This window comes from Tachypleus tridentatus, chromosome 7, assembly GCF_004210375.1.
Source record: "Tachypleus tridentatus isolate NWPU-2018 chromosome 7, ASM421037v1, whole genome shotgun sequence".
NCBI classification, from domain to species: Eukaryota; Metazoa; Arthropoda; class Merostomata; order Xiphosura; family Limulidae; genus Tachypleus; species Tachypleus tridentatus.
In genome coordinates this window covers 95,895,449-95,922,035 of record NC_134831.1, presented here as the reverse complement: position 1 = coordinate 95,922,035, position 26,587 = coordinate 95,895,449, and the positions used below count along the sequence as shown (strand labels likewise).

Sequence of the window (26,587 nt, the reverse complement as noted above, 5' to 3'; positions counted from 1 at the left end):
TGTGTTTTCTAAAGGCATTATCCAGCTATTGTATCATCAACATACCTGTACCAATATTGTGGTGGGTATAAGGCTGAACTGATAGCTCGAGATTCAACCTGTTTCATGAAAATCTTTGCTAGAACTGCTGACTCGAAATTAATTGCACTTAAAACTTGAATTAGTTCAACCTCATCAATTGTTGGAACAGTAAAAGTAACCCTGACTTTGTCATCCTAATCTATTGTGGGAACAGTAAAAATAACCTTTATTTCGTTATCCTGATCTATTGTTGGAACAGTAAAAGTAACCTTGATTTCGTCTTCCTGATATATTGTTGGAAAAGTAAAAGTAACCTTGATTTCATCTTCCTAATCTATTGTTAGGAAAGTAAAAGTAACCTTGATTTTGTCTTCCTGATCTATTGTTCGAACAGTAAAAAGAACCTTGATTTCGTCTTCTTGATCTATTGTTGGAACAGTAAAAGTAACCTTGATTTTGTTTTCCTGATCTAATGTTGGAACAGTAAAATAACCTTGATTTTGTCTTCCTGATTTAGTATTGTAACAGAAAAAGAACTTTGATTTTGTCTTCCAGATCTGTTGTTGGAACAGTAATAATAACCTTTATTTCGTGTTCCTGATCTATTATTGGAACAGTAAAAATAACGTGATTTCGTCTTTCTAATCTATATTTGAAACAGTAAAGGAAACCTTTATTTAGTCTTCGTGATCAATTATTGGAACAGTATAAATAACCTTTAATTCGTCTTCCTGATCTGTTGTCAAAACAGGAAAAGTAACCTTGATTTAGTTTTCCTCATCTATTGTTGAAACAGTAAAAGAAACCGTGATTTCATATCCCTAATCTATTGTCGGAACAGTCAAAGTAACCTTGACTTTGTCTTGTTGATCTATTGTTGAAACAGCAAAATAGCTTCGATTTTCTTCCTGATCTATTGTTGAAAGAGTAAAAGTAATTTTGATTTCGTCTTCCTGATCTATTGTTATAACATCAAAATATCATTGATTTTGGCTTTTGGATCTGTTGTTGGAACAGAAAAATAACCTTGATTTCGTCTTTCTGATCTATTGTCGGAACAGTAAAAGTAATCTTTATTTAGTTCGCCTTTATCTATTGTTGAAAGAGCAAAATAACCTTGATTTCGTCTTCTTGATCTATTGTAGGAACAGTAAAAGTAACCTTGATTTCTTCTTCTTGATCTATTGTTGGAACAGTAAAAGTAACCTTGATTTCGTCTTCCTGATCTATTGTTGAAACAGTAAAAGTAACCTTGATTTTGTTTTCCTGATCATTTCTTTTGGAACAGTAAAAGTAACCTTGATTTCTTCTTCTTGATCTATTGTTGGAACAGTAAAAGTAACCTTGATTTCGTCTTCCTGATCTATTGTTGTAACAGTAAAAGTAATTTTGATTTCGTCTTCCTGATCTATCGTTATAACATCAAAATATCATTGATTTTGGCTTTTGGATCTGTTGTTGGAACAGTAAAAATAACCTTGATTTAGTTCGCCTTTATCTATTGTGGGAAAAGTAAAATTAATTTTGATTTCGTCGTCCTGATCTATTGTTGGAACAATAAAAGTGACCTTGGTTTCGTCTTCTTGATCTATTGTTGGAACAGCAAAATAACCTTGGTTTTGTCTTCCTAATCTACTGTTGGAACAGTAAAAGTAACTTTTATTTCATCTTTCTGATCTATTGTCGAACAGTAAAAGTTACCATGATTTTGATTTGGTTTATTGTTGAAACAGCAAAATAATCTTTATTTTGCCTTCCTGTTCTATTGTTGGAAGAGCAAAATAACCTTGATTTCGTCTTCTTGATCTATTGTAGGAACAGTAAAAGTAACCTTGATTTCTTCTTCTTGATCTATTGTTGGAACAGTAAAAGTAACCTTGATTTCGTCTTCCTGATCTATTGTTGAAACAGTAAAAGTAACCTTAATTTTGTTTTCCTGATCATTTCTTTTGGAACAGTAAAAGTAACCTTGATTTCTTCTTCTTGATCTATTGTTGGAACAGTAAAAGTAACCTTGATTTCGTCTTCCTGATCTATTGTTGGAACAGTAAAAGTAACCTTGATTTGGTCTTCCTGATCTATTGTAGGAACAGTAAAAGTAATCTTGATTTCTTCTTCTTGATCTATTGTTCGAACAGTAAAAGTAACCTTGATTTTATTTTCCTGATCATTTATTTTGGAACAGTAAAAGTAACCTTGATTTCGTCTTCCTGATCTATTGTTGGAACATGCTCACTCTTTAAGCCGTGTAAGCGTTATAACGTGATGGTCAATCCCACTTTTCTTTGGTAAAAGAGTAATCCAAGAGTTTGTGGTGGGTGGCGATGACTGGCTGCCTTCCCTCTAGTCTCACACTGCAATATTGCGGGGGGTTAGCGCAGATAACCCTCGTATTGTTTTGCGCGAAATTCAGAACAAACAAACAAACAAATATTTCGAAACCTTCATTCGTTGGCCAGTTAATTAAAAGCCTTAACATATTGGCCAGTTTAATTCGAAGTTTTTATTCATTAACCAGTTTAATTGAAACCTTTAATAGATGCGGTCCTATATAGCTCATTCCGATATTCTGTTTAATGATATGTAGCATTAAAACTGATTAGAATAAAACATGTAATTTGAAGATACTCAGAAAATAATGTCATATCGGTATTTCTTTACAACAGACAGTTAGCTCAAAACAATGTTTCATTAAAGTTTATATTTTATGGATTTTCAATCTACCTGCGCATGGTTTATTTTTCTTATAACAAATTTAAGTAATGCATATCAAGTAATAGTACCAAAATAGTAAATTTGTCAATAGTATGAAATACTTTATTAACAAATGCAAAAGATAGCAGAGAAGTTGTACACTACAATTGTATTTTTTCTGTGAATTCTTTACACTGAGCATATCACCTCAAAATAAAGAGTAAAAGTTTTTAGCTATGCTCATCTCATTGTCTCTGGTTCGATACTCATTTCAGACAATATGTTTGATTACCTCTTCTCAACAATGGTTATTGATTAGCTTACCCTTTAACTTCATTACCTCTTTTCAATAATGGCTACTAAGTGGTTTACAAGTTCACTTGATTACCTCTTCTCAAAAATGGTTATTACTTCTTTTCAACAATGGTTACTGAGTGGTTTACAAGTTCAGTTGATTACCTCTTCTCAAAAATGGTTATTACTTCTTTTCAACAATGGTTACTGAGTGGTTTACAAGTTCACTTGATTACCTCTTCACAACAATGGTTATTACCTCTTTTCAACAATGGCTACTGAGCAGCTTACAAATTCACTTGATTACCTCTTCTCAAATATGGTTATTAGTTCTTTTCAACAATGGTTACTGAGTGGTTTACAAGGTCACTTGATTACCTCTTCTCAAAAATGGTGATTACTTCTTTTCAACAATGGTTACTGAGTGGTTTACAAGTTCACTTGATTACCTCTTCTCAAATATGGTTATTACTTCTTTTCAACAATAACTATTAAGCAGCTTACAAGTTCACTTGATTACCTCTTCACAACAATGGTTATTACTTCTTTTTAACAACGGCTACTGAGCAGCTTACAAGTTCACTTGATTACCCTTCACAACAATGGTTATTACTTCTTTTTAACAACGGCTACTAAGCAGCTTACAAGTTCACTTGATTACATCTTCACAACAATGGTTATTACTTCTTTTCAACAATGGTAACTGAGTGGTTTACAAGTTCACTTGATTACCTCTTCACAACAATGGTTATTACTTCTTTTCAACAATGGTTACTGAGTGGTTTACAAGTTCACTTGATTACCTCTTCTCAAATATGGTTATTACTTCTTTTCAACAATGGTTATTACTTCTTTTCAACAATGGTTACTGAGTTGTTTACAAGGTCACTTGATTACATCTTCTCAAAAATGGTTATTACTTCTTTTCAACAATGGTTACTGAGTGGTTTACAAGTTCAGTTGATTACCTCTCCACAACAATGGTTATTACTTCTTTTCAACAGTGGATATTGAACAGCTTTTACGTTCATATGATTATTACTTTTCAACAATGGTTACTGAGCGGTTTGCAAGTTCACTTCAGTACCTCTTCTTAACATGGGTTATTACTTTATCTCAATAATGGTTATTAATTCTTTTCAGTGGCTACTGAGCAGTTTACACGTTCATTTTATTACCTCTTTTCAACAATGGTTATCTTTTCTCAACAATGCTTACTGAGCAGCTTACAAGTTCACTTGATTACCTCTTCTTAACAATGGTTAATGAACATCTTTCACGTTCCTCTGATTACCTCTTTTCAACAATGGCTGTTACCTATTTTCAACAATAGTTACTGAGTAACTTTTACGTCCATATCATTATCTCTTTTCAACAATGGAAAGGACCTTTCTCAACAATGGTTACTAAGCAGCTTACACGTTTGTTGAATCCATACTTTTGGTCCAATTCACAGTTGTATTACACCAAAGTTGATGAAAGGTACAATGATTGATCACCATAAAGAACATTCCCTGAGATACTTTGTATTCACTCTTCATCTTAACCAATTTGTTATTAACATAATTAACTCATTGTAACCTTCTTCAGGTTTCTGTATAAACCTCCTACTGAAATATGGAATCTTGTCGCCATATTTCTCATGAATTTTTTTGACCAGCCAAACGTTTGATTGTCATAAGGTATTTCGATAATTGTGACAGAATATTGCTGGGTATAGTATCACCGTTTATACTGATATGGTACTTTCTTATTGGTCGAATAACAATCACATGGATGGCATGGCATCTCTGAATAATTTGCCATTTTTCTTATCGTTTCCATATTTGCTTTCACTACTCTGCAAACGTATAATATTTTAAATATAAGACATATATTATAAAATACACCGTATTGGCTCGACTCTAGCTTGTATTTTTATTTGTGGATGACCCCCAACAAAAATCAGATTTTGAATTTTTACGAATTCATTTGAAAAACATTTCTCCTATTAAACATGCCACTGGCCAAGACAATATTTCATAATGTTTTAAGAATGCATTCCGAGAAATATTGTATTTAGTTGAAGTTTGATATCTTGGAAAAATCTAAAAACAAATGATATTTATTAAGAAGATTTGTGGCTGTTGTACACAAGTTTGTAGTTTAAATTACTGAAGTCTGAAAATGAATTTTTTCACGTACGAACAAACAATAAACTGATGTTACACATCTGTATTTGTCGCCTGCGAACTACATCTAACAATCTCTAAACCAGTTAGACCAGTTTTGTAATTTTGGGGTAGCAAGTAGTGTCCACAAGAGATCCGAAAATCCGGTATGTTGGAATGAAATATCGTGATTCATAAGACCTAATCTGAGGAGCTGCGTATACAGTGGTTGAAGTGGCTTTTCTGTCTCTCCAGAATTCCCCTTTTTAGCGCTTTGGTTGTGGCTGTTCATGTGTTTCAATGATTCTGTGAACACACCCAGTTTCTCTTCGGTATGTTTATTAGCACTGAAGGATATTCTTCCCTGATTTCTTTTACTATGCGCTTTCCGTGACATCCACGACCGCTGCCCTAGTAACTTGTCGAGCAGTTTGTTAATTCACATTTGCACGTGAGCTTGAAACATCAAGTTCTGGGATCCATCCTCTGAGATATGTGTAATGTTGACTAAAAACCTGTAGATTGTCATTATAATTTTCTATGATTACTGGCTTCGCAAAAGTATGGAAAGATTTAGTATTCCACCGCTGGATTCTAAACATTCCGTAAAATTTATAAAACAGTGGAGGAGATACCGGATGTGTGCTTCCCTGAGATGGAATACCGGATGTGTGCTTCCCTGAGATGGAATACTGGATGTGTGCTTTCCTGAGATGGAATACCGGATGAGTGCTTCCCTGAGATGGAATACCGGATGTGTGCTTCCCTGGGATGGAATACCGGATGTGTGCTTTCCTGAGATGGAATACTGGATGTGTGCTTCCCTGAGAAAAAATACCGGATGTGTGCTTCCCTGAGATGGAATACCGGATGTGTGCTTCCCTGAGAAGGAATACCGGATGTGTGCTTCCCTGAGATGGAATACTGGATGTGTGCTTCCCTGAGATGGAATACCGGATGAGTGCTTCCCTGAGATGGAATACCGGATGTGTGCTTCCCTGAGATGGAATACCGGATGTGTGCTTCCCTGAGATAGAATAACGGATGTATGCTTCCCTGAGATGGAATACTGGATGTGTGCTTCCCTGAGATGGAATACCGGATGTGTGCTTCCCTGAGATGGAATACCGGATGTGTGCTTCCCTGAGATGGAATACCGGATGTGTGCTTCCCTGAAATAGAATAACGGATGTATGCTTCCCTGAGATGGAATACTGGATGTGTGCTTCCCTGAGATGGAATACCGGATGTGTGCTTCCCTGAGATGGAATACCGGATGTGTGCTTCCCTGAGATGGAACACCGAATGTGTGCTTCCCTAAATGGAATACTGGATGTGTGCTTCCCTGAGATGGAATACTGGATGTGTGCTTCCCTGAGATGGAATACCGGATGTGTGCTTCCCTGAGATGGAATACTGGATGTGTGCTTCCCTGAGATGGAATACCGGATGTGTGCTTCCCTGAGATGGAACACCGAATGTGTGCTTCCCTGAGATGGAATACCGGATGTGTGCTTCCCTGAGATGGAATACTGGATGTGTGCTTCCTGAGATGGAATACGGGATGTGTGCTTCCCTGAGATGGAATACCGGATGTGTGCTTCCCTGAGATGGAATACCGGATGTGTGCTTCCCTGAGATGGAATACTGGATGTGTGCTTCCCTGAGATGGAATACCGGATGAGTGCTTCCCTGAGATGGAATACCGGATGTGTGCTTCCCTGAGATGGAATACCGGATGTGTGCTTCCCTGAGATGGAATACTGGATGAGTATTTCCCTGAAATGGAATACCGGATGTGTGCTTCCCTGAGATGGAATACCGGATGTGTGCTTCCTAAAGATGGAATACCGGATGTGTGCCTCCTTAAGATCGAATACCAGATACGATCTGATTGACTCGTCAATTCCTTTTCGAATATTTTCTTTTAGAGAATATTTTCCCTCTTAGGAACTTTTAAATAATACGGCATGTGGTGAGAAACCATCCAAAACATATGTGTTTAAACACTGTTAATACACGGTGTATGCGCTTAAAGTCTAGCACGTAGTCTCAACCAATTGTCATACGCTAACTAATATAACTAACAATACCAGGACGTAGTATTTAACAATTGTCATATGCTAACTAATATAACTAACAATACTAGCACGTAATATTTAACAATTGTCATATGCTAACTAATATAACTAACAACACTAGCACGTAGTATTTAACAATTGTCATATGCTAACTAATATAACTAACAATACTAGCACGTAATATTTAACAATTGTCATATGCCAACTAATATAACTAACAACACTAGCACGTAGTATTTAACAATTGTCATATACTAACTAATATAACTAACAACACTAGCATGTACTATTTAACAACTGTCATATGATAACTAATATAACTAACAACACTAGCATGTACTATTTAGCAATTGTCATATGCTATCTAATATAACTAACAATACTAGCACGTAATATTTAACAATTGTCATATGCTAACTAATATAACTAACAACACTAGCACGTAGTATTTAACAACTGTCATATGATAACTAATATAACTAACAATACTAGCACGTAATAGTTAACAATTGTCATATGCTAACTTATATAACTAACAACACTAGCATGTACTATTTAACAATTGTCATATGATAACTAATATAACTAACAACACTAGCACGTAGTCTCTACCAATTGTCATATGCTAACTAATATAACTAACAACACCAGCACGTAGTATTTAACAATTGTCATATGCTAACTTATATAACTAACAACACTAGCACGTGGTATTTAACAATTGTCATATGCTAACTAATATAACTAACAACACCAGCACGTAGTATTTAACAATTGTCATATGATAACTAATATAACTAACAACACCAGCACGTAGTATTTAACAACTGTCATATGCTAACTAATATAAGTAACAACACTAACACGTAGTGGTTAACAATTGTCATATGGTAACTAATATGACTGACAATACTAGCACCTAATATTTAACAATTGTCATATGATAACTAATATAACTAACAACACTAGCACGTAGTATTTAACAATTGTCATACGCTAACTAATATAACTAACAACACTAGCACGTAGTATTTAACAATTGTCATATGCTAACTAATATAACTAACAACACTAGCGTGTGTACTATTTAACAATTGTCATATGATAACTAATATAACTAACAACACTAGTATGTAGTATTTAACAATTGTCATATGATAACTAATATAACTAACAACACTAGCACGTAGTATTTAACAATTGTTATACGCTAACTAATATAACTAACAACACTAGCACGTAGTATTTAACAATTGTCATATGATAACTAATATAACTAACAACACTAGCACGTAGTATTTAACAATTGCCATTCGCTAACTAATATAACTAACAACACTAGCATGTAGTATTTAACAATTGTCATATGCTAACTAATATAACTAACAACACTAGCGTATGTACTATTTAACACTGATCATATGATAACTAATATAACTAACAACACTAGCACGTAGTATTTAACAGTTGTCGTTCGCTAACTAATATAACTAACAACACTAGCGTGTAGTATTTAACAATTGTCATATGCTAACTAATATAACTAACAACACTAGCATGTACTATTTAACAATTGTCATATGATAACTAATATAACTAACAACACTGGCATGTTGTGTTTAACAATTGTCATATGATAACTAATATAACTAACAACACCAGCACGTGGTATTTAACAACTGTCATGTGCTAACTAATATAAGTAACAACACTAACACGTAGTGGTTAACAATTGTCATATGGTAACTAATATAACTGACAATACTAGCACGTAATATTTAACAATTGTCATATGATAACTAATATAATTAACAACACTAGCACGTGGTATTTAACAATTGTCATACGCTAACTAATATAACTAACAACATTAGCACGTAGTGTTTAACAATTGTCGTATGCTAACTAATATAACTAACAACACTAGCATGTACTATTTAACAATTGTCATATGATAACTAATATAACTAACAACACTAGTATGTAGTATTTAACAATTGTCATATGATAACTAATATAACTAACAACACCAGCACGTAGTATTTAACAATTGTTATACGCTAACTAATATAACTAACAACACTAGCACGTAGTATTTAACAATTGTCATATGATAACTAATATAACTAACAACACTAGCACGTAGTATTTAACAATTGTCATTCGCTAACTAATATAACTAACAACACTAGCATGTAGTATTTAACAATTGTCATATGATAACTAATATAACTAACAACACTAGCACGTAGTATTTAACAATTGTCATTCGCTAACTAATATAACTAACAACACTAGCATGTAGTATTTAACAATTGTCATATGCTAACTAATATAACTAACAACACTAGCATGTACTATTTAACAATTGTCATATGATAACTAATATAACTAACAACACTAGCATGTAGTATTTAACAATTGTCATATGATAACTAATATAACTAACAACACTAGCACGTAGTATTTAACAATTGTTATACGCTAACTAATATAACTAACAACACTAGCACGTAGTATTTAACAATTGTCATACGCTAACTAATATAACTAACAACACTAGCACGTAGTATTTAACAATTGTCATATGCTAACTAATATAACTAACAACAATAACACGTGGTCTGTGACAAATATCAGTTGCTAACTAATACATTTATCACCACTAGCACACATCCAGATAGTTCTATAAATCACAATATTCCGGTTCTACTGTTATTGTTTCATCCCTACAAAGTCCATCCTTTAATATTTTATATATATTTTGGGACAATTGTTCTAAACCTACTTAGATAGTTTAACGATTTCGATTCTTTTCTTTGTGTAAATATTAATACTTTTATCTTGAACGTTTTTATAACTACGTCATTCTTTAATTTTTTTCTACTGTTCTTATTAAATAAAAAATAAGATAAATGAACCTAAGATTTTGAAGTTGAGTGTGAAAATAACATGTAGCAACAATAGAAAGTTTATAGAAAATCGATTACTTCTATTTTTAACAGCAAATTATTTAAAAAGTTACTCTGTTGACAGTTTACACTAGATTTTTAATCGATTTTAAATCGGTCTGGGCCAAAATTTTATAACTATATTGTAATGAGTATGTTTTAATATATTTAAATAAACATCTACATTAATTTTTTAAGTTCTTTGTTAAACGCAAAAAAGTTACACGAAGGGCTTTGCTCTGACTGACAGGAGTATTGAAACCTAAAATTTAGTGTTAAGAGAACCCCGACGTAGCACTGAGCTACTGTAAACTTGATTATTCACCCATAATTATTATTTATAAGTAAGTCTCAATACTTATAACGAATTCACATATAAAGAAACCAATACGCGATACAGCAGTGTTTTGTGCTGCCATCTAGTAGCAAAATATCGTAAAGTGATGATGTTTGAATGTATATTGTAACTCAATTCGTTTTAGAAAACAGTGCTGAGCACAAATTCATCGAACATGAAAATTCGCACATTTTTACTGGTAAAAAAATGACTTGTAAATTACCCACAGTTTTGAACAAATGTTCTAACAGGATAAATTATACGAATACGTAAAACAGGTTGTTTTTTTTCGTGTTCAAGAAACAAAGTTGAAACGTACAACTGTTGACTGATTCAGAGTGACACTTGAGAAAGAAGTGTTTCTGAGCTGTTTTTGTAGATTAGTTCTTCAAAAGTTTCTCTTCGAGTATCATTCTGAATTAGTCAGTTGTTGTCTTTTACAGGTTTGTTTGTTCGTCTAACAGCTGTCGTGTGAATTTTATTACATACCTTCAATGTAGATTAGATACCTTTGATAAAATCTGCAGGTCTTACCCTTGTAGTATTGGAAAGGGTGTCTTCTGTAGTACACTTACCTCATTACTTTTACCTAGTCTCGGAAAGTGTTCACCTTCTAAAGTCAAGAATCGCTCAGTTTATCTGTTTGACATAAAAAGCTACTTTGACATCCACAAATACTTAATGTTCATCACAGTACCGTTGTGACTTGGGTTCGAAACACTAAAACACTTAACTATGGTGCTGACATCAGTGTCAGAATTACCTGAGCTTGAAACCTACAAACACACATCCCTGGTGATGACTTCAGTACCAGTGTTATTTGGGTTTGAAACCCACAAACATGATTACAGTACCAGTATTACATGGTTTAAAACCCATAAACATGAATACGATACCAATGAGCAGCTAGTATCGCGTAAGGCAGCTCAGTGATTAGCATAACGAAGTTAAAGGGTAAAATCCAGATTTCGATCCCTTCACTTAGCACACTGCAGCTTCATGAGAATTAAAGTTTCAAGAAATACGTAATTCTTGAACATGCAATTTCTCTTGTTACCTCCCGACTGGTTGGCGGAAATAACTTTACGAAATAAATTAAAAGTAATAAACACAAGTTATATTATGAACAACTGAAACGCTACATAAATTGTGTAGTGTAGCCAATGAAACAAAATATGCTATTGGTATACCTAACCATAAACATACAAAGATCTAACGAGAGCACCATAATACAAAACTTGAATCTTCTTCATGGTCAACCAGATCTTCAAACAACAACAACCACCATTAGAACTAACCATAAACATATGAAGATCTAACGAGAGCACCATGATACAAAACTTGAATCTTCTTCATGGTCAACCAGATCTTCAAACAACAACAATCACCATTAGAACTAACCATAAACATATGAAGATCTAACGAGAGCACCGTGATACAAAACTTGAATCTTCTTCATGGTCAACCAGATCTTCAAACAACAACAACTACCATTAGAACTAACCATAAACATATGAAGATCTAACGAGAGCACCGTGATACAAAACTTGAATCTTCTTCATGGTCAACCAGATCTTCAAACAACAACAACCACCATTAGAACTAACCATAAACATATGAAGATCTAACGAGAGCACCGTGATACAAAACTTGAATCTTCTTCATGGTTGACCAGATCTTCAAACAACAATAACAACCATTGGAACTTCCTTTACCAAGATAAAAGTTTGCCCAGTGCCACCACCATCACCATGTCAGTGTGGTTGAGCCATCTGGATCAAGGAGAACCAATCTCTTCTACCACTACCATCACCGCTTCAGGGTGGTTGAGCCATGTGGATCAAAGAGAACCAATCTCTTCTACCACTACCGTCACCGCTTTAGTGTGGTTGAGCCATCTGAGTAGAGGAGAAACAATCCCTTCTGTTACCACCTACACCATGTCAAGTTTATGACTTATCTGGGTCAAAGAGACCTACTCTCTTGTACTACAACCATCAATATGTCATTGTGGATGACGCATCTGTGTCAAAGAGAATCAATCTCTTTTGTTACCACCTTCACCGCATCAGTGTGGATGAGTCATCTAGGTCAAGGAGAACCAGTCTGTTCTGTTACCATCTTCACCCTGTCTTGTAAATGAGTCATCTAGGTCAAGGAGAACCAGTCTGTTCTGTTACCATCTTCACTTTGTCTTGTGGGTGATTCATCTAGGTCAAGGAGAACCAGTCTGTTCTGTTACCATCTTCACCCTGTCTTGTGAATGAGTCATCTAGGTCAAGGAGAACCAGTCTGTTCTGTTACCATCTTCACCCTGTCTTGTGGATGAGTCATCTAGGTCAAGGAGAACCAGTCTCTTCTGTTACCATCTTCACCCTGTCTTGTGGATGAGTCATCTGGGTCAAGGAGAACCAGTCTCTTCTGTTACCATCTTCACCCTGTCTTGTGGATGAGTCATCTAGGCCAAGGAGAACCAGTCTCTTCTGTTACCATCTTTACCCTGTCTTGTGGATGAGTCATCTAGGCCAAGAAGAACCAGTCTGTTCTGTTACCATCTTCACCCTGTCTTGTGGATGAGTCATCTAGGCCAAGAAGAACCAGTCTCTTCTGTTACCACCATCACCATGTCAAGAATCAAAAGATTTTGTTTCCATCGTCAAGAATCTAAGCTGTTGACGAAGAAGCACCAGTTACGTTCTTAGAACTAAATTGTGTTAGTGGAAAACAAAGAGATAAAAAATATTTATATTGAACGTTTTTCAGATACAGTCTCTCGGTTCCAGTGCTTGAAATTGGTTTATATGCCTCACACATGAAATTGACACGTGGAAATCGAGAACAGATTTTTTTTATTCTCTCGGCGTACCAGCAATTTGTAAAATGGTTTTCAAAAAGTTTCTGGAGAAATGCCAGATAAATAGTTACTCGGCTGTGATATTAGTTCTAGAAAAGCTCAGACACATAATTTACTTTCCGAATGGTAAAAAAAAATAAGTATTTGAGAAGCTGCTGAAGGAAATATCTCTATAAATAAAAAAAAACCTTCTTCAACAATTTATATTAGTCAACCACTGGTTATCAATACATTACTACAAACATCTTACGTTAGTCAACCACTGGTTATCAATACGTTACTCCAAACATCTTACATTAGTCAACCACTGGTTATCAATACGTTACTACAAACATCTTACGTTAGTCAACCACTGGTTATCAATACGTTACTACAAACATCTTACATTAGTCAACCACTGGTTATCAATACGTTACTACAAACACCTTACGTTAGTCAACCACTGGTTATCAATACGTTACTACAAACATCTTACGTTAGTCAACCACTGGTTATCAATACGTTACTACAAACATCTTACATTAGTCAACCACTGGTTATCAATACGTTACTACAAACATCTTACGTTAGTCAACCACTGGTTATCAATACGTTACTACAAACATCTTACATTAGTCAACCACTGGTTATCAATACGTTACTACAAACATCTTACGTTAGTCAACCACTGGTTATCAATACGTTACTACAAACACCTTACATTAGTCAACCACTGGTTATCAATACATTACTACAAACATCTTACGTTAGTCAACCACTGGTTATCAATACGTTACTACAAACACCTTACATTAGTCAACCACTGGTTATCAATACATTACTACAAACATCTTACGTTAGTCAACCACTGGTTATCAATACGTTACTACAAACATCTTACGTTAGTCAACCACTGGTTATCAATACGTTACTACAAACATCTTACGTTAGTCAACCACTGGTTATCAATACGTTACTACAAACATCTTACATTAGTCAACCACTGGTTATCAATACGTTACTACAAACATCTTACATTAGTCAACCACTGGTTATCAATACGTTACTACAAACACCTTACATTAGTCAACCACTGGTTATCAATACATTACTACAAACATCTTACGTTAGTCAACCACTGGTTATCAATACATTACTACAAACATCTTACGTTAGTCAACCACTGGTTATCAATACGTTACTACAAACATCTTACATTAGTCAACCACTGGTTATCAATACGTTACTACAAACATCTTACGTTAGTCAACCACTGGTTATCAATACGTTACTACAAACACCTTACGTTAGTCAACCACTGGTTATCAATACGTTACTACAAACACCTTACGTTAGTCAACCACTAGTTATCAATACGTTACTACAAACATCTTACGTTAGGCAACCACTTGTTATCAATACGTTACTACAAACATCTTACATTAGTCAACCACTGGTTATCAATACGTTACTACAAACATCTTACGTTAGTCAACCACTGGTTATCAATACGTTACTACAAACACCTTACATTAGTCAACCACTGGTTATCAATACATTACTACAAACATCTTACGTTAGTCAACCACTGGTTATCAATACGTTACTACAAACATCTTACATTAGTCAACCACTGGTTATCAATACGTTACTACAAACATCTTACGTTAGTCAACCACTGGTTATCAATACGTTACTACAAACACCTTACATTAGTCAACCACTGGTTATCAATACATTACTACAAACATCTTACGTTAGTCAACCACTGGTTATCAATACGTTGCTACAAACATCTTACGTTAGTCAACCACTGGTTATCAATACGTTACTACAAACATTAATGTTAGTGGAACACTGGTTATAAATACTTATTTTACATGTTTTATGAAAGCTGTCATTGATAACGGTGAAGTTACACTATTAGAAAGTAATATTTTCCACAAAGATTCTATACACACTTGCTGACGCCTGGTTGCTCTGTGTTTGACCTCACAACGAGTCAGTAATAATTATATCACGCTTGCGTCATTATACCATTTCTTTTAAATGAGAAATAAGTTATTACTTGCATATGAATTATTGTTCTGTTCTTGTTGGATTTCTCGTAAAACTACTCGCTAGATGTCTCTGTTTTGGAAGTGATAGACTGAAAGAAAGACAGCTATTCAACATACAACTCTAGTGTTAATTTTCACCAAAGAATAGTTGAACTGATAGTCATTTTATAATGCCCACGACGGAAAGATGAGCATATTCGATGACTGGGTTCGAACCCGTCACTCGTACATTGCCAGTCCACTGGCCCAGGTCATGGCCTGTGAATAAAAGCAAAACATCATTTTAAATTTTAATTTAGTTAATTTAACACAAGCATCAAGATTAAATAACGTCAGCTGTTTCTTTATTAAAGGTAATGTGACCTGGTTTATTGCACACTAACACATTTACACGTGCATGAGTGTAGCATTCCTTCTTGCACATCCGTCGTGTAATATGTAGCATACTACCTTATGAGCCTATAATGTAAAGTGCTCCCCGCTAGTACAGCGGTAAGTCTCCGGATTTACAACGCTAAAATCAGGGGTTCGATTCCCCTCGGTGGGCTCAGCAGATAGCCCAATGTGGCTTTGCTATAAGAAAACACACAACAATGTAAAGTGTCAGGTACTACCTTATAAACTTATAACGTAAAGTGTATATCCGCTCTCATGAACCTATAATGTGAAGTATAGTATTCCACTTTATGAACCTATAATGTAAAGTATAGTATTCCACTTTATAAACCTATAATGTGAAGTATAGTATTCCACTTTATGAACCTATAATGTGAAGTATAGTATTCCACTTTATGAACCTATAATGTGAAGTATAGTATTCCACTTTATGAACCTATAATGTATAGTATTCCACTTTATGAACCTATAATGTAAAGTATAGTATTCCACTTTATGAACCTATAATGTAAAGTATAGTATTCCACTTTATGAACCTATAATGTAAAGTATAGTATTCCACTTTATGAACCTATAATGTGAAGTATAGTATTCCACTTTATGAACCTATAATGTGAAGTATAGTATTCCACTTTATGAACCTATAATGTAAAGTATAGTATTCCACTTTATGAACCTATAATGTAAAGTATAGTATTCCACTTTATAAACCTATAATGTGAAGTATAGTATTCCACTTTATGAACCTATAATGTAAAGTATAGTATTCCACTTTATGAACCTATAATGTAAAGTATAGTATTCCACTTTATGAACCTATAATGTAAAGTATAGTATTCCACTTTATGAACCTATCATGTAAAGTATAGTATTCCACTTTATGAACCTATAATGTAAAGTATAGTATTCCATTTTATGAACCTATAATGTAAAGTATAGTATTCCACTTTATGAACCTATAATGTAAAGTATAGTATTCCACTTTATGAACCTATAATGTAAAGTATAGTATTCCACTTTATGAACCTATAATGTAAAGTATAGTATTCCACTTTATGAACCTATAATGTAAAGTATAGTATTCCACTTTATGAACCTATAATGTAAAGTATAGTATTCCACTTTATGAACCTATAATGTGAAGTATAGTATTCCACTTTATGAACCTATCATGTAAAATGTGGTAACCCTTTATGAAAATATGATGTAAATTGTGTCATCCTACATCATGAACCTATTATGTAACTGTGAAGTAGGTAAAAGGGTTAACTTAGCTATTAATAGCTTATATAACTCTGAAGTAGGTTATGGGGTTAACTCATTTATTAACAACTTTTTATCTAATTGTATGGACCAGAAACAGAAGAATCTTGCAAATGAAATCTAAAGATTTAAATATGTACGTAAGAAAACTAAGATTACATAATGATTATTACACATTGTCTAAATAATCGAGTTTCCTAGCAATTAATAACATTTTCGGCCGCAATCCCAATAATATCTCATAATTTCCAACCAGTTTAACAGATACAAATTATCCGTAAATCTATATACCGAGTTAATGATGCCAACTAACATTCATGAATGCAAAAATTAATTTGCATATCACTCAACTTTATTCTAAACAATGTAACCGATAAAATATAGTAAAATTAAAGGCAAGAAAGATTTAAAGATAACAAAAAATCATAACAAAAAACTCCTTTTTGTTTCGGGAGTTCTATGCTACCTTCCCACACAAGAGGCCAAATTATACTTATGAGCGTTAATTTATTTACAGAAATTCAAATTCTATCAACATACACAATGAAGTAAGTTAAGCCTACTTTGGAATCGCTGTTGCGTGATCTAATTATCGTGTTTTATCTTCATGGCTTCAACAGTAGTGATCATTGTAGTCACAACATTCAGAAACATCTTAACGACAGCCATAAAGAATGAGCTACAATAGTAAAACTGATTAACAGCACGTCGAACATTTCGAACTTTTATAAAATAATGAAACACTTGAAGCTCAAAGATAATGGTCTGTGCCTACTTATGCTACGATAATTCTGTATACCTTCTACGTGATTGTTTGTTTTGAATTTAGAGCAAAGCTACACAAAGACTATCTGCGCTAACCGTCCCTAATTTAGCAATATAAGACTACAAAAAAAAAAAAAAAAATCAGCGAGTTATTACCACCCACCGCTAACTCTTGAGCTACTCTTTTACCAACGAATAGTGAAATTGACCGTCACATTATAACACCCCCACGGCTGAAAGGGCGAGCATGTTTAGTGCGACGGGAATTCGAACCCGCCACCCTCAGGTTACGAGTCGAACGCCTTAACCCATCTGGCCATGCCAAGCCGAGTATTTCAACATGTGTTTTGATATTCAGCGATATAGAATAGTTCTATCTTGGACATTGTCGCCTTGGAAATACAAGTAAAAGGCGTGAAACATACGTTTGTGATAATAATTTTCGTTTTTCACGATGGAGCAAAGAGAATAAGAAATTCTAAACATTAATACTGAATAAACCGCTAAAGCTTTGTCACATTATAAAAGTAAATTAATAATTAGACTGTGGAATAAAAAGTTTGCTTTTAGGCTGAATTTCGCGCAAAGCAACTTGAAGGCTATCTGCGCTAGCTGTCTCTCATTTAGAAGTGAGAGGCTAGAAGAAAGGCAGCTAGCCAGCGCCATCTAGAATCAACTCTTGAGTTAATTTTTCCTAATAAACAGAGACACTAAGCGTCACGTAATGACGCCCCCAAAGCTGAAAGGGCAAACATATTGTGTGCCAGAATTCGGATCTGCCACCTGCAAATTGCGAGTTGAAGAAGAGATATGGTTCTAATGATCTTTAAACGTTATTCACAATAGAACTTTGTTTCACTAAAGAGTTATATAGCTGTGCCTAATTTTGAATCATCAAAAGGAATGCATCTATCTACTCAATAACACCCACCACTAAGTCTCTGCACAAATAGAGAGATTTCACCGTCCTTCTTACAATACAGTCGAGGTTTCAAAAGCGGAGCGAATTTTTGTGCCAACGGGACACAAACGTAGCATTCACATTCTGGCACGCTAACCACTAGACCATAACCTGCGTACTTTATAATCTAAACAAACAATAGGAAATTCAACTACTTCTATAGCTTAAAATTAGAAACAAAAAACAACAACAATAATTTACCTGATTATGATATAATCGTAACAATGTTGGTAAGATTTTTACTGATATAAAGTCATCCAAACCTTCACATTTCAATTTACATTAATAAAACAAACACACCATCAGTTATTTGTTTAATAATAGTCTGTAAGATATAAGTACACTAAATAAATCTCATAGTAATAATAGTTAACTATACCTACAACAATTATATGAAATCTTTGATAACGAATGAACTTCTTCACAATTTACCAAAATAAACGCAAAAACGTAATGACAAAAATATCACTAAATATTAGCTTCTGTCTTGTCTCTAAACTGTCCTGTTAAATCTAATGTTCTTGTACTAAAAGGCTGGTACAGAAATTCTCAAAACAATGATCATAAGGAACAACAATAAGCGATAAAGGCATGTTGAAGTTTATGTCACGTGTAACTTAAATTCACGACGTCAGTGTGTCTCATAAACTACGCCATACAAAGCTGCGAGATCTTCAATGTTTAACAGCAGATTTATGCTAAATCATTAAAAAAGTTAAATATGTGAAAAAGAGCTCTAACATCCGTCTAAGATTAATCCTTAATATCAAAACTCGCCATATCACGTGAGAATTTCCGTTAGGAGAATGGGGTTTTGGTTTTCACTAGTCTTCTAGGTATATATAAATAAAACGTTCCCAAACTGCCACAACAACAGCAGATATGAAACAAAAGTCGGTCGTAAGTTTTATTGCGGGTCGTCTCACGGAAACGTATGAGCAATTGAGCTCAGTATTGCTGTAGTAACAGAAGATGGAAAGTACACGCGAGATGCTTCCGCTGCGACTAGTATTTTATCAGCTCAAGTCACTTTACGTAATAGTTACACAATATCATTGTAGAAACCCCAGATAACGACGTACGTTATTTAAAGGTAATATAAGTCGTCAAAACTGAACGTCCAACCACCAGTTCAGTGACTTAAAACAACATGGAGTAGCTCGTTGGTTTTTATTCGATCAAAATACTTCATCTATTTTTACTAACTGCACTAACTGTTTTTGTTATTGTTTTAATTTTAAATACTATATTATTATAAAACAAATATGCAAATTATTGGAAGTAACTAAAATTTTAAAGTATATTAACTTACTAAAAAATAGAGGGCGCCACATAAGTTTCTTACGCATGTATGTGTATTTTTTTATAGCAAAGTTACATATAGCTATCTACTAGGCGAGACGAACCGAACCTCTGATTCTAAAGTTTCAAATCCAAAGACAGGCTCCTGTTCCATGTGTTCCAACAGGAAATTTTTTTTAAAGCAGGAGTATTCTGGGTTTTTCCAAAGATATACTATTGAGAAACCCAACATTTCAAAAGCAGTTAATATCGAACGTTTAAAAACATTTAATGTGGAAAATTTGATAACTTGTCTTAACTCAAAATTTAGTAAAAAACAAATGTTTTTCTTAATAGTCACAATTATTTATGCTACTCCACAAAAATGAATATAAAAAAGAAGTAAGAATCAGGTAAAGTTATTTAAAAATTTATTTCGGTTTAAATACTACATAAATAATGTGAAGTAAAAATATTGATTCCTGAACATTACAAAACATTTACCAGTGTGAATTTCAAAGAAGAAAATACGGTAATTCTCAAAATGGTGTGTGTGTTTTCTTATAGCAAAGCCACATTGGGCTATTTGCTGAGTCCACAGAGGGAAATCAAACCCCTGATTTTAGCGTTGTAAATATAGACTTACCGTTGTACCAGTGGGGACCTCAAGTGGATGGAGTAGCAGAACAACTTTTTTTTAGAAGAAGATAACAATTAATAAACAAAAAAATTTTTGTTAATAAAATTATGCTTTCCTTGGCTATTTGGCTTACATTTTTATCTTTCTTCTCTGTTAATTGTAAATTTCGCTCCATTTCTGACATACGTGTGCAAATTTTACTTCTGATTCTAAGAGCATATCCAATTAAAATATTTTATTTGTTTTCACTTAAAAATGATCGTAAAAAAACGTAAATCATGACAGTCACAAGACACAAACAAAATCTAATTAATTAAAAAGAACGACATATGCCAGTCACTCTGTGCATGCGTATTAGCTAACATTGAAACCTTGTATTCCTACTGGCTAATTGTACTGTGGTAATTTTACGTTTATACAAGTGCAAAAATGGTCGTTTAACATGCATTATTCAATATGAGTGAAAAACTTCATTTATAAACTTAACTTTAAAGATAATTACCGTATTTCCCGACATCGAAGATGCACCCCCATTTTGACTAGCTAAACTTTTAAAAACCAAAAAGATAAGCATAAGGTCGCAGTACTTACACCAATTTTACCAAGATATTTTGTTTCATGGATTGTTAGTCACTTAGGGTACATAAATTCTCCTGTACAGTCTCGTTTTTTATAAGCTATATGCTTATCATATCTACGTGTAAAACAGTATACCTTATATTACCAGTGGAATATTTGTATTATTATTAGTAATAACGTAATTACCAAGCCTGTGTTTACTTATTTGTTATTTAATACTAAATAACTTGTACATTTCATTGTGGGTCGTATACAGGGGCTTGGGTTACTATCTGATATCGAAACGCTTCCTTTAGGCCTATGAAAAACGTAACCTTCGGCCTGGAAGACGCAGGGTAAATTTTTGAGACTTATTTTGACGATAAAATGGCGTCTTTGACGCCGATAAATACGGTACTTCAGTAAAATAAACAAATAATTAAGGAAATACATTAAATGAATTATTTATCTTCCCTTTGTTGATAAATAATGCAATACAATTACATCTGAATACAAATTCCAACAAAAGCCTAAATTTCGACAATTAGGCCTAAAGTTCAAACACGTTTCACGCAAGAAATACCAAATTACCTGCTTGCAAAATTTAGGGCAATCAGACTGAGTAGTCGCTGCCACAATTTCTTTCGTTTTCGATTCTCTACGGCTAACACACTGCGCACAAGAAAACAAGCTTCAGAAAACACTATGTAACACAAACTTTGTTCCTGGAGAGTATGTGTTATTTTTTTAATTACTTATGTTGTAAAAGTACAGAAAATGGCCATTATTCCCTTCAAACTTCGCTTTTGTGACCTGGATAATGAAATTTAGAAAATAGGTTAATTTCTAAATGTCATTATCCAAGTCATTTACACACGGTCTGAATAAAACAACATATGAAACAAGATTAGCATGTATTTATACTAAAGTTATACAAACATGTTTAGAAATGAGTAGTTTTCGAGATTTGCTACTGTAATGTAAATCACTCTCACGTAACAGCCCCCAAATATAGTCTCCCATCATGTTTTCGTTATACACTCTCTACTAGTGGCGTTCAAAGTCCACCAGCATATCTTGGAAAAACTCTCGCCTTGCTCCTCTTAGCATACTCCCACGTTCTCCTTGAATTTATCAAGATGAGCATCAAGGATATGGACTTTCAGGGACATCCTGCAGCTCATTTTGCCGTAGTTTTTTCACCAGAGCCTCAACCAGTGCCACATAATTTTCGGCCTTGTGATTGCCTAAGAAGCCCTGAACCACTGCGACAAAGCTGCCCCAACCTTTTTTTATCTTCCTACTGAGCTTCTTGGAGAAATCTGTGTACTCTAGGATCTTCTTTATTCCAATGAAGACGCCAGCTTTGACCTTTGCCTCAGACAACTTAGGGAAGAAGTCTCGAAGGCTGCAAACTCCTTGTCAAGAGCTGTGACAAATTGTTTTATAAGACCGAGTTTTATGTGCAATGGTGGGGACAACACCTTCTGGAGGTCTACTAGTGTCTCACACTTGACATTGTGCCTCCCCACAGAGATGCTGTCATAGAGTACTTTTTCGCTCTTGTCTTGATAAATTGGCCACATACATAGCAGAATACGTTTGGAGAATGCTTGCAGCTTTTTTATGTCATCTCTGATAAAATCAGATAGGTCTATGTGTTCACTTAGGTAGCTAAAACTAAAGTGATGTGGTGAGTGGTGAGCCCCTGTGTGTGTGAGTGTATGAAAATTCATGAAATTCTACAACATTCTAGAAAGTTCTTTGAAATTCTCTATCATCTACTCAGCACTGAATCTACCTGGAATGTTCTGGAAAATTTGAAAATTTTATTATCCAGGTCACAAAAGCAAAGTTTGAAGAGAAAATAGGTTTTTCCAATTTACTTTAGGCATAAACAATTGGGAATTAACACTTCCTACCCAGGAACAAGAAAATGTAAATAAATTTGTTACATAATGTAATATACAAATAACATTTAGAAACATATACAAAAATGTACAAAAACAAACATGGGTGCGTTTGTTTTTAATTTCGTGATGCCATATTTTTTAAAAAATGCTCTTTTATAACGTCACTCTTAAAAAGATTACAATTTTTTAAAACCTCACAAATCAAAGATGGCGATCACCCAGAAATACAAGATATTTTTTACAATTTATACAATAAAATATTTTATACAGGGTTATACTTTTTTTACTTTAAATTAATTCTACTTATTAGGTTTTTGTTTCATTCATATCCAAATGCATAATTCAGCAACAGTATTATTTAACGAATCTATTTGAAACAAACTCTTCTGGTATATTTAGTATTCTACTTAATAATGCTACATATTTTAAAAAAAATCATTAGGCTTTGGCTCTTGTGCTACAGCACACGCTTATGTTACAGTTTGAGGGTGTAATCCCAATTACTTGCAATTTTTATTACACATATATTTTTGCTATAGAATATTTCAGCAAATACATTCAGTACATGTATCTCGTATGACGCACGAGTTTATCTCCTAGTTAATACATTGTAATAAACACCAAATATTCTATCCCTGTCTTGGTTCAGACATATAAAGCTGAAAGCCAGGCTTTGATACATGTGTTAGGCTCAACAAATATTCTATTGCATAGCTCTGCATTTGACAACGACCTCCATCCTTTCTAAACATGATCATATTAAAAACACTCATTTGTAACTTTTTTCAAGGACTTTCTCTGGAGACCTGTCACAAGAGGATGGCTATTTCAAACTAATAAACATTAATTTTCTAACGATGACAATAGGGATAACTTACAGAGATTGAAGGTGTTTTTGACCTGGAATTATGGTTGGTAATTCAGTGAACATTTTGTAAAGAACGAACTTACTACATGTACTTAGTCTCTTCTTTTTTTGAACCAAGTTGAAAAAATTCAAACTAGAATATTAAGTAGGGTTTCTATGCAAGTCAAATCTGAGAATTAATCAGCAACTCGAGTGGTTATTCAGTTTTCATTAACAGTAAGATGACTTAAACTGTGGTCCACTTATTATTAAATATATATGGGCACCTTGTATAAAAGCAACAGTGGGATTGACACCCTATCCAAGAAATGATGGTATTGCTTATAAAACCTTGGTTTATACACACATTAAATCTATAATTATTCTAGTGATGTTATAGAAAACAGTGGTGTACAAATTATTATTCACCAGTACTGTAGTAGACCCAACAAACTTCCTTTCTCAGACACTTCATGCAGACTTTCTTAGATATTCCATGTTGAGTTCCTTCCCTTCTTAGACACTCAATGTTAACATCCTTCCTTTCTTAGACATTTTATGTTAACCTCCTTCCTTTCTTAGACACTCAATGTCAACCTCCTTCCTTTCTCAGACACTCGATGTTAACCTCCTTCCTTTCTTAGACACTCGATGTTAACCTCCTTCCTTTCTTAGACATTTTATGTTAACCTCCTTCCTTTCTTAGACACACTATGTTAACCTCCTTCCTTTCTTAGACACACTATGTTAACTGTTCCTTTCTTAGACACACCATGTTAACTGTTCCTTTTTTAAACACTCCATGTGAATCTCCTTTTCCTAGACACTCCATGTTCTCCTTACTTCCATATACACTCAAAGTTAACGTTCCCTTCTTAGACACTCCATTTTAACATGCAACACTTACACTAATCTCTACCATGCTAATATCAGAAACATAAGAGTTCTTCTGCTAACAATACTTTGTAAGTTATATAATTCCTGAATATATGTAGAGCAAGCATAAAAAATTAACCAAAATTTCTCTCATTACAATTCACAAATACAAAATTACCTAATGCAACAAGAAAAATGTTTGATGTTTATGTGTGAATGTAACAATCAACATTTATTTTTGGAAAACTAATGAAAATGTTGTCATCTTCACCAAGACATTTGGCCACTCCTCATCAGTTACATCTACTACATTTGGTCACACCTCATCAGTTACATCTACTACATTTGACCACTCCTCATCAGTTACATCTACTACATTTGGCCACTCCTCATCAGTTAGATCTACTACATTTGGCCACTCCTCATCAGTTACATCTACTACATTTGGCCACTCCTCATTAGTTACATCTACTACATTTGGCCACTCCTCATTAGTTACATCTACTACATTTGGCCACTCCTCATCAGTTACATCTGCTACATTTGGCCACTCCTCATCAGTTAGATCTACTACATTTGGCCACTCCTCATTAGTTACATCTGCTACATTTGGCCACTCCTCATCAGTTACATCTACTACATTTGGCCACACCTCATCAGTTACATCTACTACATTTGGCCACTCCTCATCAGTTACATCTACTACATTTGGCCACTCCTCATCAGTTACATCTACTTCATTTGGTCACACCTCATCAGTCACATCTACTACATTTGGCCACTCCTCATCAGTCACATCTACTACATTTGGCCACTCCTCATCAGTCACATCTACTACATTTGGCCACTCCTCATCAGTTACATCTACTACATTTGGCCACTCCTCATCAGTTAGATCTACTACATTTGGCCACTCCTCATCAGTTAGATCTACTACATTTGGCCACTCCTCATTAGTTACATCTGCTACATTTGGCCACTCCTCATCAGTTACATCTACTACATTTGGCCACTCCTCATTAGTTACATCTGCTACATTTGGCCACTCCTCATCAGTTACATCTACTACATTTGGCCACACCTCATCAGTTACATCTACTACATTTGGCCACTCCTCATCAGTTACATCCACCACATTTGGCCACTCCTCATCAGTCACATCTACTACATTTGGCCACTCCTCATCAGTCACATCTACTACATTTGGCCACTCCTCATCAGTCACATCTACTACATTTGGCCACTCCTCATCAGTTGCATCTACCACATTTGGCCACTCCTCATCAGTTACATCTACTACATTTGGCCACTCCTCATCAGTTACATCTACTACATTTGGCCACTCCTAATCAGTTACATCTACTTCATTTGGCCACTCCTCATCAGTTACATCTACTACATTTGGCCACTCCTCATCAGTTACATCTACTACATTTGGCCACTCCTCATCAGTTACATCTACTACATTTGGCCACTCCTCATCAGTCACATCTACTACATTTGGCCACTCCTCATCAGTCACATCTACTTCATTTGGCCACTCCTCATCAGTTACATCTACTACTGTATAGATTTTTCAATGATTAACACTCAGATTCTGGTTTGAATTTTTTCAACTTGGTTCAATATAAGAAGAGACTTAGTACATGTAGCAAGTTCGTTATTT

At 34.3% G+C, this 26,587-nt stretch overlaps 1 long non-coding RNA gene across 1 annotated transcript in view; it reads right to left on the bottom strand.

The window, feature by feature from the left end:
- LOC143256244 (uncharacterized) overlaps positions 1–26,587 on the bottom strand; it is a 264,283-nt gene that overhangs the window by 76,634 nt on the left and 161,062 nt on the right. The window lies entirely within an intron of this gene.